General features: G+C 39.7%; 1 protein-coding gene across 3 annotated transcripts in view; it reads right to left on the reverse strand.

Annotated features, from left to right (window-relative positions):
* LOC122562058 (myosin-10) overlaps positions 1 to 7,534 on the reverse strand; it is a 159,471-nt gene extending 151,937 nt beyond the window's left edge. For all 3 annotated transcript variants that reach the window (XM_043714526.1, XM_043714525.1, XM_043714524.1), the window contains exon 1: positions 7,321 to 7,534. The gene's annotated coding sequence lies outside the window, so the exon portion shown is untranslated. The remainder of the gene's footprint in view (positions 1 to 7,320) is intronic.
* Between the last annotated feature and the right edge of the window lie 5,137 nt (positions 7,535 to 12,671).

The raw sequence follows: 12,671 nt of genomic DNA on the forward strand, positions 1-12,671 counted from the left end.
ACAAATCCCCAAGTGGCCATAATGATTTAATACAATAGGATGCCACGTTTCAGCTTTTTGAAAACGTCTGAGGAATTTCAGTGTTTACTTTGGACATCTCAAGAGCAGCAAGAAGTCATTAATTAAAAAGCAAATATTCAGGAAACCAGAGGTGGGAGAAACATATCAGTTGACAAAACTATTTGGAGTTGGTATTGTCTGAGAATCTGACTGCCTGACAATTTGTTTTGAGCAAAACGTTTCCTATAGAATGCAAACTAAATATTAAGGAATATTCCAGACTTTAAATGGGTCTGAAACAGTAGAGCACAGACTGAATTTTTGACTAAGCAAAATATTCCTTATTCCTGATTCTAAATCTCTCCCATTACATTGACAGCTTTACTATTAAACTAGGGCAAGTTCTTTAGTTATGAAGTTTCTTTTTCTATTTGACTTTAGGTCTGCAGCATTTGCATAAAAGAATCAAAAGTTCAACAAAGGACATATTTTACAACTAGCGTATTTCGAAGAAGTGATGACAAGAACCATGTGCCAATGGCATTTAAAGATTCTTGGTCTTTTCAATCTCAATAAATCCAAAATCTAAATAAAGTCTTTAAAATGTCATATAGCATCTACAGCTGTCTTTACTGCAGGGGATCGAAGACTTCCTTTGGTACCTAATAGTCTAACAACCCATTTTAAATACAGACAAGTGCAGAGCAACATAGAACAAGTGAACAGGAATAGGCCATTCAGTCCATTGAAGCAGCCTCATTCAATATAATGACGGCTAACCAAAAATTGCAGTGGCTTTTAACTCACCATATCCCGTAACAGTATCCTACTGGCAATCAAATCTAATCTCTACAATAAAAATCACTCAAACACAGCTTCCGCAACCATCTGGTAGAGAAACTCTCGGGTACTCTGTATTGTGAAAAGGAAACTCATCAAACTTAAGTAACACTGCCCCATATTTTTTTTAAAAATTGTATCCCCCAGTTCCAGACTCTCCAATGAAGGAATACACCTTACCTGCATCTCTTGCCTCATTTAAATATGCTGCTTCAGAGAGTTCACGTCATCTCAAACTTAGAGAATACATACCCAGTTTGCCTAATCTCCTTTAGGATACTCGTATCGTCCTAGGAAGTCCTGTGAACCTTCACTACACACCCTTCAAGGCAATGATATCTTTCTTGAAGTAAAGAGACCAAAATGGCACACAGTAGTCCAGGTGCTGTCCAACCAAACTCAAAACTAAAGACAGACATCCCTACTCCTGTACTCAATTCCTCTTACAATAAAATATTCCATTAACCTTCCTACCAGCTTGCTGCCCCTGCAGGTTAACTTTGTGGTGACTTATTAACAAAGAAAACTGGGGTTCCCTTTCTACTTCTACACAGTCTTCACATTTCACCAAGTACTCTGCACATCTGTTTCTCCTACAAAAGTGGATAATCATTTCTCTCTTCTCTTCCGTACCCCCCCCCATAATGATACTCCATCTCCTCCTTTTGCCCATTTACTAAGCCTATGCAAATCTTCCTGAAGCCCCTTTGTATCTTTCTCACAAGGCATTCCTACTTAGGTAGTTCATATCATCTGCAAGTTTGGAATAAGTGATAAAACAACATATCAAAATGGATATAGTGAACAACTGGGGACCCAGGTACTGCTCTTGTGGTTTATTACTAATCACAACTTGCCAACATAAGGCATTTATTCCTTCTATTTTCAGTTAAAATACTATTATCTCCTAACCCATGTGCTTTACTTTTTTCCTAATCCTACTGGGACTTTCAAATTTAACAAACTTGATGCAGAAAGGATTTACAAGGATATTGCCAGGAGTGGAGGGTTTGTGAGGGAAAGGCTGAATAGGCTGCGTATTCCCCAACCCCCTCACCCACCCAGAGCAGCAGAGGCCGACAGGTGACCTTAGAGGTTTATAAAATCATGACGGACAGGGATGGGGTCAATAGCCAAGGTCTTTATTCTAGAGTGGGGCAAAGAAAACTAGAGAGCATTGGTTTAAAAAAAAAAGAGGAAAGTGTTTTTTTCCCCCTTAAGGACCAGAGGGACAACTCTTTGCACAGAAAATGGTGCATGTAAGTAACAAGCTGCTGGAGGAAGTGGAGGTGATGGATACAGTTACAACAATTAAAAAGCATCTGGATGGGTGCATGAACAGGAAGGTTGGGAGGGATATGGACCAAATGCTGGCAAATGGGACTAGGTCAGATTAAAAATGTCTGATTGGTGCAGATGACTTGAACAGAAGGAAGGGTGTTTTCATGCCATATGACTGACTCTATAAAAGCCTTCTGAAAAATCTAAATATTAGGACAGACTCTTGCATTTTTAGAATGTTAATTGTGGTACAAAAATAATTTGAACTTTATGATTTCAACTATTTGCAGACAATTAAAAAAGCTCATTCCTTCAAAAGAAAGTCCAAATTGTTGTTTCACATTACTGTGGCCAGAACCGGTGGAACAGCCACTGATATGAACTCTACATTGCCCATGGTCGAGCCTGATGAAGTTTCTGCCAAACTTCCAGGAATTTTAATTAAATCTTTTTGGCAATATAACTGAAGCTCCTGCTAGTTTTCCTTAATATTAGCTTACAATATTGGAACATTGTGTAATAAATCATTTAACACTTCGGTCTCTTCCAAAGCCATCTCAGCAAGCTAAGCTGTACACATGAAATGGGGTTTCAGGAACTAATTATTGCACTGCTCTGTTTCGGACAGCTTTGAACTTAAAGTCAGACTCATATAGCCTGGAAACAGACGCTTTGGTCCAACCAGCCTATGCCAACCATAATCCCAAACTAAACTAGCCCCACCTGCCTGCTCCTGGCCCATATCCCTCCAAACATTTCCTATTCATGCATCCATCCAAATGGATGGAACACTAATTGTAACTGCATCCATCACTTCAAGTAGTTCATTCCACATGAAAACCACCCTCAAATTTGCCTCATGTCTTTAAGACTTCTCTCCACCATCAAAATGTGTCCCCTAGACTTTAAATTCCCCACACTGGTAGAAGGGCAACCACCATCAAGTCTATCCATACCTCATTATTTTATAGACTTTTCAGGTCACCTCACTACCTCCTATGCTCGAATGAGAAATATCTCAGCCTTATTTTATAGTTCAAGCCTTCCATACCTAGCAACGGCCTGCTAAATCTATTCTGAACCCTCTCCAGCTAATAAAATCCTTCCTGTAGCTGACGAGCAGAACTAGATATGGTACTCCAGAAGCAGCCTCACCAATGCCCCGTGCAACCTCAACATAAAGTCCCAACTCCGGCACAGTGGTTAGCACTGCTGCCTTACAGCACCAGAGACCCGGGTTCAATTCCCACCTCAGGCGACTGGAGGAGTTTGCACATTCCCCGTGTCTGCGTGGGTTCCTCCCACAATCCAAAACTGTGCAGGTTAAGTGAATTGGCCTGGCTAAATTGCCCATAGTGTTAGGTGAAGGGGTAAATACAGGGGAATGGGTCTGGGTGGGTTGCACTTCAGCGGGTCGGTGTGGATTTGTTGGACCGAAGGGCCTGTTTCCACACTAAGTAATCTACTATCCTACATCTCAAAAGGACTAAATCAATGAAGGTAAGTTAGTAACTCTGTCAAAGAGTATAACAGACCAATAGCGATTACCAAGTAATTTATAGCTAAAGACTGAGTAACAGTGCTGTATTTTAGAGAGAACTGAAAGATGGCTGAACTTATACTTGAGATTACTTTAGCTAGTACATGAGAAACACTTATCAAAATCTAGATATGCAGAGTCTTGCTACAAATTGGCATGGGATATTTCTTGAATTGTGAATGAAGCAGAGCACTGCAATAGCCAAAGAACAGTCATATTGCTGACTTTGTGACAGAGTACAAGTCATAGGTAAGGACACATTTGAGAACGGTTGCATCAAGCCTCATGGTGCTGCAAAATGTGGCCTTTGCAAAACTCTTTTCTTTGTGACAAACATCACATCTCTTCAAACTATTTCTTCCCACCAACAACTCCAGCTCCACTACAATGGAGTTAGCACTGGTGCCAAGGACTTTCAAATGTAAAACAGTATGTGCTTTGATGTCATGGCCAATTGCGGGAATAGGAGAGCAAAAAGAAATTAAGGGGATATTCACCTGCTCTAATACTCCAACTCAACTTCCATTATGACTAGTCCCAGTCAGTCATTCTTTCCCTTCAAACTGTGTCTACACATAAGTGCCTACTGGTCAATATATTAAAAAAAGTGATAATGTAATACCCTATTCACTAATGTTTTATAGCAGCACTTCAGAATCTCCCTAGTCTCAAATTATATGAAACATTTGTTAAAAAAAACAAAAAACCAATCAAGATCTTTAGTTTGAACACAAATCAGTACAAGTTGTTTCCATCCTTGTTGTGGAGATTAAAATGAATACAGATAGAAGCTTCCACTCATTCTTTACAATATTGTATGATTTTGTCTTTATCATATAGTCCATTTCCCTCCAGTTGCCTTTGCATTTCCAGCCTTGTTATTGATCCACTACCACAGACCTTTGTACTTATTGCAATTTAACCAATTATTTTTGACCCAAAATTCCAGCATTTCAAATCATTTTTATTTTGTTAGATTTTGGAAGGAGTGTACATTTTTGAAATGTACATGAATAGAGCCAGATTTTGTCACAGAATTCAGCTTCAACCTTAAGGTTGATACTGAAATTTGGTTGTGTGGCTGCAGGAATATGGAATCTTCCATTAAATCTGCCTGAAGACCAGCCAATGTGACCTGCTTGTTATGGAGACAAACCTAAAACCAAAACCAACACTGAAAGCAAGGCACACATTTAAATACCTGGAAACAAGGAGACAGCTGGTAATGCTAAACCCAAGACACTTAACCAGAGAGATTTGGGAAAGATAACCATACAGGTTCTACTATGACAAGAAGGAGACAAGATTGGTTTTTGGGTTAACCATTAATCAGGTTACAGAATAGATTTAGTTCAAATAGTAAAGAATGCAGAGAATTAAAGACAATCAATCATTAGAGAGCACCTTGCTACAAGAACAAAAACCAAAACAACTGCAGGTCCTGTAAATCAGAAATAAAAACAATTGCTGAAAAGGCTCAGCAGGTCTGGCAGCATCTGAGAAGAATAATCAGTTCAGTTCTGGTGAACCTTCCTCAGAACGGAGAAAATTACTACGAGACATTCATTCACATATGCTTGATTCAGTAAGAGGACTTTGTTTAAAATGACAAAAAAAGGTACTTGCTGCCTCACCAGGGGAACATAGTACTGTTAAAGCTGAAGTCTGGAGTTTGGAGTTTCAAACAGGCACTTTCTGCTGAGGAGGAGAAAGTGAGGACTGCAGATGCTGGAGATCAGAGCTGAAAATGTGTTGCTGGAAAAGCACAGGTCAGGCAGCATCCAGGGAACAGGAGAATTGACGTTTCGGGCATAAGCCCAGATTCCTGAAGAAGGGCTCATGCCCGAAACGTCGATTCTCCTGTTCCCTGGATGCTGCTTGACCTGCTGCGCTTTTCCAGCAACACATTTTCACCACTTTCTGCTGAGAGCTCACTAATGTTAAAACAGTTCATAGGGTTTGTAATTATTTTATCAGGTTAATGTGAAAGTATTTTTCTTGTTATTAGTACTGTAGGTGCCCAAGTAGCATTTACTGAATATTGATTATGTTTTAACAAATCTGGAAATTAGAAGAACTGGATTCTTTATGTTAGAGATTACAGGGAAGCTTATACACTGTTTAGCAGTTTTAGTCACCATACCTCCCATAGATAGCTTGTAGATTTGTACCCAAAAGTAAACATAGAAAAACAATGTGAGTGACCGATCGACCGACCTGTGGGCACACAAACCAGGTGGCATACAGAGTAAAAGCAGTTGGGGTGGTGAGGAGGTTAGAATTAAGTATTCCAAATCTGTCCACACCTGAAATTAAAACCTGTAATTGTAAATAGCTTTGAACACAAATAATGAATTCCAACTTTATGATGCCTTTAATGACTGTACATTAAATAAAATAGAAGAGTCTAGCAAGTGTACATAATTGGTTAAATATTTAAACTCAAAACACTTAATTTCCTACCAACTGAACCATGTGTGCATTTTTAAACTGACTCAGACCTTCAGGGTGGCATGAAGCATGTATAGTCATTAAACATACAAAAATAGCTCTTGAACAATATGCAAAATTGTAAACCATTAGAGCACAATCTTTATAAATAGAATGATAACATCCATTAACAATGGTCTTCATGAAACAGAGGTACTCAACTAGACTACATACCAAAATTCAAATTTCTGCAGCAATAGCTCAATTCTCATAACTGAAGGTAGAAGGCTGAGCAGTGAGAGAAGTGATGTTAACTTTAACATCTTCATTTGAGATACCAACTTTACCAAAAATTAGCAAGACATGATGAGAGAAGAAACCCTAATCAGTGTCTTCAAGAGTGATCTTGAAAAGTTAGATCTCTTCAGTCATGTTAAGTCACTTGTTTGTCAGGTTGATACCTCATGACCCAAAATAAATATGCAATAATCAAGGTGCTTGACTAAGACACAAACATGTGAAAGCAGTAATGACCTTATCTGGTGTGATACCTGTATATGGTAGGGAAGTGGAGTAGCAGAATAGGTCACAAACTATTAAGTCATAAGCATATACTAGTCAATGACTGGTGTAAAACATGGTCCAGTCATTGCATTCACACTCAGTTTGGTAGAGTTTAAAATGGGAAGAATGACCATCAGGCTCAAAGCTGACATTTTTTTGGTCAAAGCATATAGTTACATATTTTGAAGAAGCTGGATAATTTCACATAAACAGGATACTCCACGGATATAGACCAAATCCCAACCCTTCCCCAAAACGTAGCTTACTTCTGACTTGCTGCAATCACCACATTCACTTCACCCATAACAAGACGCATTTATTCCCCCACCCCCTTCCCCAGGAGCCTCATTCCCAATTTGGAAAATTGGAAGGGAGTGAGAGAAACGCAAGTTTAAGAATCTAGCAATCTAATTGCACAAAAGACAATCCTTCAAAAAAAAGGAAATTTTCAAAAGCTATCAAAATTCTTCCCTACCCACAAATAAAACTCAGCTTTATTAGAAACAACTCCGTTAGTTGAGAATAATTCAATGACCTCACCCAGGCGAGTTGAGCCAAGCCAGAAATTCCTCAGATAACGGGAACAATGTTACACGTTTCAGTTGAAGAGACATTCATACAGGACAGCCCTGGATACAATGTGACCAGCAGCTCAAATCTCTTACCTCTCGCTGAGAAAATAAAAGCACCTCTGCAACCGGGAGAAACTTCTTTGGGAACAAATTCGACGAAATCCAGACAATGTCCCTTTCCTCCCCGCTATGGCAATTTTTATTCCCCCCAGTTCTACTTTGTAACGCACTAGCTCCCTAATAAAAAGGGAGGACGGACAACGCCACCTCAACCTCTCCTGTTGAATGCGAGCCCCACCCCTTGGCACTGCTGATTGGCGCCTCATTCATAGGAGCCTCAATTGCTCCCCTCCCCAATCGGTCGATCCGCCCGTCAATCACGGGGTGGACCCAGGGCTGCTTCCGCTCGGTGTCAGCCGCCCAATCACAATGCCTCATGGAGCTGTCAATCATCTAATCTCCTGGGAGCGCCACCTCAACCTCTCCTGTTGAATGTGAGCCCCACCCCTTGGCACTGCTGATTGGCGCCTCATTCATAGGAGCCTCAATTGTTCCCCTCCCCAATCGGTCAATCCGCCCGTCAATCACGGGGTGGACCCAGGGCTGCTTCCGCTCGGTGTCAGCCGCCCAATCACAATGCCTCATGGAGCTGTCAATCATCTAATCTCCTGGGAGATTTAAGACGCTATAAAAATTCAGATTGGTTCTTTCTCACATTAACCGCAGCGTTTCCCGGAAACTTCCGCTGCTGAGCCAGAGAGTGGTGATTTGGGGGATGGTTGGGGTGGGATATTGGGAAAAGGGGCCATGCAGGTTATGAGAATAAATTGGGGGTGCTTCCTCCCTTTTCTCCTTCACTGATGAGGAATGATCGTTGGAGAGGCACGTATTTCCTAGCGCAGAGAGTGTAAGCCCTGCTGCAGCCTCTGATGTTGGGAGGTGGGAGAGAAAGGATTTGGTGAACCGTGTCCAGAAAGGGGATGACATCATGCTGCAAACAACCCTGGCTTTGCAGCGCCGTCCAGTGCCAGAAGCAGCAGAACAAACAACCTCTGCCTTGCTATTGTGTCCTTCAAACAATTGCTTTACATGCAACCAGCAAAATGTCAGAGGAAAACATAATTCCTAATAGGGGAGGGGACTGTTAACCTGCATTACTACGAATTTGATACTTACCGCAATGGTTGCACTTGTAGGAATTCACATTAATGGATATAATTTAAAGCCAGCAATTGTATCCGACATTTTTATTGGCAATTTAATTGAGCTTTTATATTGCGAAAGACATTTGGACCCTAAATCTAAATATTGCAACGGTCTGAGTTAACATTTTAAACTCCTCAGCCTCCATGGTTCTCCGAAGCTCACCAACACTATCTCAAGGGCAACTTGGGACAGACAATAAATACTGGTCTAAGCCGGCGACGCCCACGTATCAAGATTTTAATTTTTTAAAATGTAATATGATCGACAGCATCTAAAGAACTGAAACCACCCCCCCCCCTTGATATTTTTAAACAGAAAAATGTGAAAACCTTTTGTGTGTGTGTGGGTGGCGTGCTTCTTTTGAATTGTTTTCAGTCAGAAGTGGAACGTCGGACTCATGCATCAGTAAAGTCTTGCTATTTTAATTGGCGCTTATCACTAACATCCAACATCTGGTTCTATTGACTTGGACCGGGAGACTGTGAAAGGCTATTCATTGGCCATATAAGGCAAAATGAGGTGTGTGGAGACATGGTTCAAATCGCACGCACGCCATTACATCACTCTCTGGTGGGTTCCGCAGTCCACTTTCACATTTCCACAGAGGGCCAGAATATTGCGTTGGATTGTAACATTTAAAATCAGTACTTTTTAAAAAAAAAACACTGAATCATGTGTGCGGCAGTTTTCAATCCGCAGAATCATCGAATTCTTATACGACAAAAGGGTGATTATTCCGTCTGTCCTGTCAACGCCGGCTCTGAATGAGCAATGCCCATACTAACGTTAGACCTTCCATTCACCCCTTATAATCCTGCACCTTTATTCCTTTACAAGTAAAAACTACTTTTCTCATCGTAATCACGTAATTCTGTCAAGATCATGTACCAAAAAACATATAGAAGCATTGCTTATACCAATTCCTCTTTGAATTTCATATCACGTCTCCAGGGCTTCCTTAGATCTTTATTAGTAAATCCTACAACAATTCAAGGTTAGCAATTTACTTACTATTCCCACAGCGCAGCCAATTTCAACAGCGGAAATAACTTTACTGACAGCATAGTTGTCAGAATTCACGCTTTGGAATGTATCGCTTTTGCAATGAAAGATAAAATGTCCAAAGTATTGAACATCATAGTGGCTTAAATACTATTAAAATTAATATCACCAATTATTCTGTTAGAGTGACGACAAAGCAGATTTGGAAACCTCTTACTATTTTTGTCTAACTCCATATGCACTAGTGAATCTTCAGATTATATGATATTTAAAATGATACTTTAATTACCTTGTGTTTATATTTCAATGTTATGGCCCATCAAATAAATCTCATGTGACATTTTGAAGTGAATACAGTAAGCTATTCATAGCAATCACATCTAATAAATAGTTTATGGCACAGTCACTTCAGAAAAAAGATTATGACATACCAACTGCTATGTAAAAATATAAAAAGTCACTGTAAATAATGACTTGCAACAGCATATCATACACAAATGACAGAATCATTTATGTGAGAAAGTATTTTTGTGTATTAATAGATGGAAAATCTAGTTCAGCAGTAATGGTCATAATTCTCTTTCATGTGAGTGTTTACACTGTGCTGATCAATATGGAAGCATTACACTAGAACCTTGTACTGCTCTCTCTCACACACACAAACAATAATCAGCATGTTGTTCAATGTGAAGTTATCACAACTTCACCTAGTCCTGTCCTCCCTCAACATCAACACACACACTCGCATACAAATATATGTGATGATGTGGAGGTGCCGGTGTTGGACTGGGGTGGACAAAGTTAAAAATCACCAAATTATAGTCCAACAGGTTTATTTGGAAGTGCTAGCTTTCATAGCACTGCTCTTTCATCAGGTAACTATTGGAGCAGGATCATAAGACACAGCTCGTTTGCTATAAATTCTATGTCTTATGATCCTGCCTAACTAGTTGCCTGATGAAGGAGCAGCACTCTGAAAGCTAGTACTTCTAAATAAACCTGTTGGACTATAATCTGGTGTTGTGTGATTTTTTAACTTTATACAAATATGTAGGCACCCTTTTTCCACTGAATGAACAACAGTGAAAAGGAGAATTACATTTTAATATTTCTTTCCTCGGCCTATGTGTGCTAAAATAAATTGTAGTACTCTTACTATCAAACTATCAACATAACTAATCAATTCACTCAGTGTAAGCCAAGGAATAAACTTGAAATCTGTCAAGGCACAGACTGAGCTGATACTGTGCAAGTAATCACCAATGAATGAAGGGAAGATTTTTAGTTCTGTACAATCTGGTATATTCACTGTCTTTTTTTACCCTGCAAGTTCGATGTGAGAAGTCATACTTTTTTAAAATTAGATTCCCTACAGTGTGGAAACAGGCCTTTCAGCCCAACAAGTCCACACCTACCCTCGGAAGAGTAACCCACCCAGACCCATTTCCTTCTGACTAATGCACCTAACATTATGGGCTATTTAACATGGCCAATTCACCTGATCTGCACATCTTTGGACTGTGGGAGGAAACCAAAGCACCCAGAGAAAACCCATGCAGACACAGGGAGAATGTGAAAACTCCACACAGACAGTCACCCAAGACTGGAATCGACCCTGGGTCCCTGGCACTGTGAGGCAACAGTGCTAACCACTGAGCCACCATGCTGCCCCAATTGCTGAAGTGTAATTGTGTGCAAACTGACTATATCAGTATAACATTGACAAAATTTCAAAGATGCTTTTCCAATATTTGCTTTAGTCTTTATGGTAAATAGTACAGACCACAAATTCTTCAACCTTTTTTTCCTTCCTGTTTTGTAGGTGTCACAATACTTAGTTCTGGTCTTCATCTTAAACATGTAATTTATTATCATTTATTAATTTACTTTATAGAAACAGTGGAAGTTTAATCTTGAGTCGCACTATTCAGCAAATTACCGGTACTGATGTTACAGTTACAAACCCAGGAAATTCTGCTAATTCAATTCCAATTCAATTCTTCCATGCTATCAGATTTCCTACGCGTATTACACTTTTCTTATAAATATACTGAATGTTTATGTAACACCCTTTCATTTTCATTCCGTGTATCTTATGAACTGAACAATGACAGTCTACAATAAAATGTCACAGACGTCCTTGGTTTATTTATATTTCTTCTGCTACTTGGCTACATGCTCTGTATAACTTCAAAGGTTGTTGCTGATTTATGTGAAATTTTGTTTTAAGATATGCCATTTTCTAGGAACATGATGGTTAATGGGGCTGTTGTTAAACCTTGTCAAATGTAAATTATCATTTTATTTGAGGCTGAAGGAAGTGAAAGGAGATGTATAGCTTAAAACTTCAGTTATCTTATGAAAGCTGTCATGTATTGCTGGCGGTTGAAGTCAGAGATTATGGGTTAGAGATCCACTCCTGGATTTGAGCTCAGTAATTTCAACTGACAGTCTAATGCGCTACTGTGCGAGAACTTCGCTTTTGAAGGTAAGCAGTAGAGTTATCACCCAATATTCTGACCGATATTTATCTGTCTATAAATTTAAAAACTGGATGATCTGATCATTATTAGATTACGGAATGTGGAAGCGTATTTGTGTGCAAACTGACTGTATCATTACAACATTGACAACATTTCAGAGAGTACTTAATTGGCAGCAGTATGCTTTTCCAATATCATTAGCCCATGAAAGATATAGAAATGCAACTATTTATTATATGACCGTTGACCAAGACACTACTTTGGCGTGAGAATGTATAAATGTCAAAAAAGAGAAAGACTTGCATTTATGGTATTTTCAAGACAGCAGTACGTTTCAATGCAATTTATAGCCAACGAAGTACTTTCAGGTACAATCAATTTTATTATGTATGGCAGCCAACATGCACACAGCAACTTCTTCAAAAACAATATGATAATGATCTGATAATATGCTTATTGTGATGCTGGTTGAGAGACGCATATTTGGCCAGGATTCCAGGGACAATACCCCTGCTTGCCTTTGGAACAGTGGCATGGGATGTTCTTTACAGTGGGTGAACAGTTCATCCACTTTACCAACACCTTCCACCCCGGCCTCAAATTTACCTGGACTGTCTGAGACTCCTCCCTCCCCTTCCTAGACTTCTCCATTTCTATCTCGGGCGACCGAATCAACACGGACATTTACTATAAACTGACCGACTCCCACAGCTACCTAGACTACACTTCCTCCCATCCTGCCCCCTGTAAAAA

The sequence above is a fragment of the Chiloscyllium plagiosum genome, chromosome 24 (genome assembly GCF_004010195.1).
Source record: "Chiloscyllium plagiosum isolate BGI_BamShark_2017 chromosome 24, ASM401019v2, whole genome shotgun sequence".
NCBI lineage: Eukaryota > Metazoa > Chordata > Chondrichthyes > Orectolobiformes > Hemiscylliidae > Chiloscyllium > Chiloscyllium plagiosum.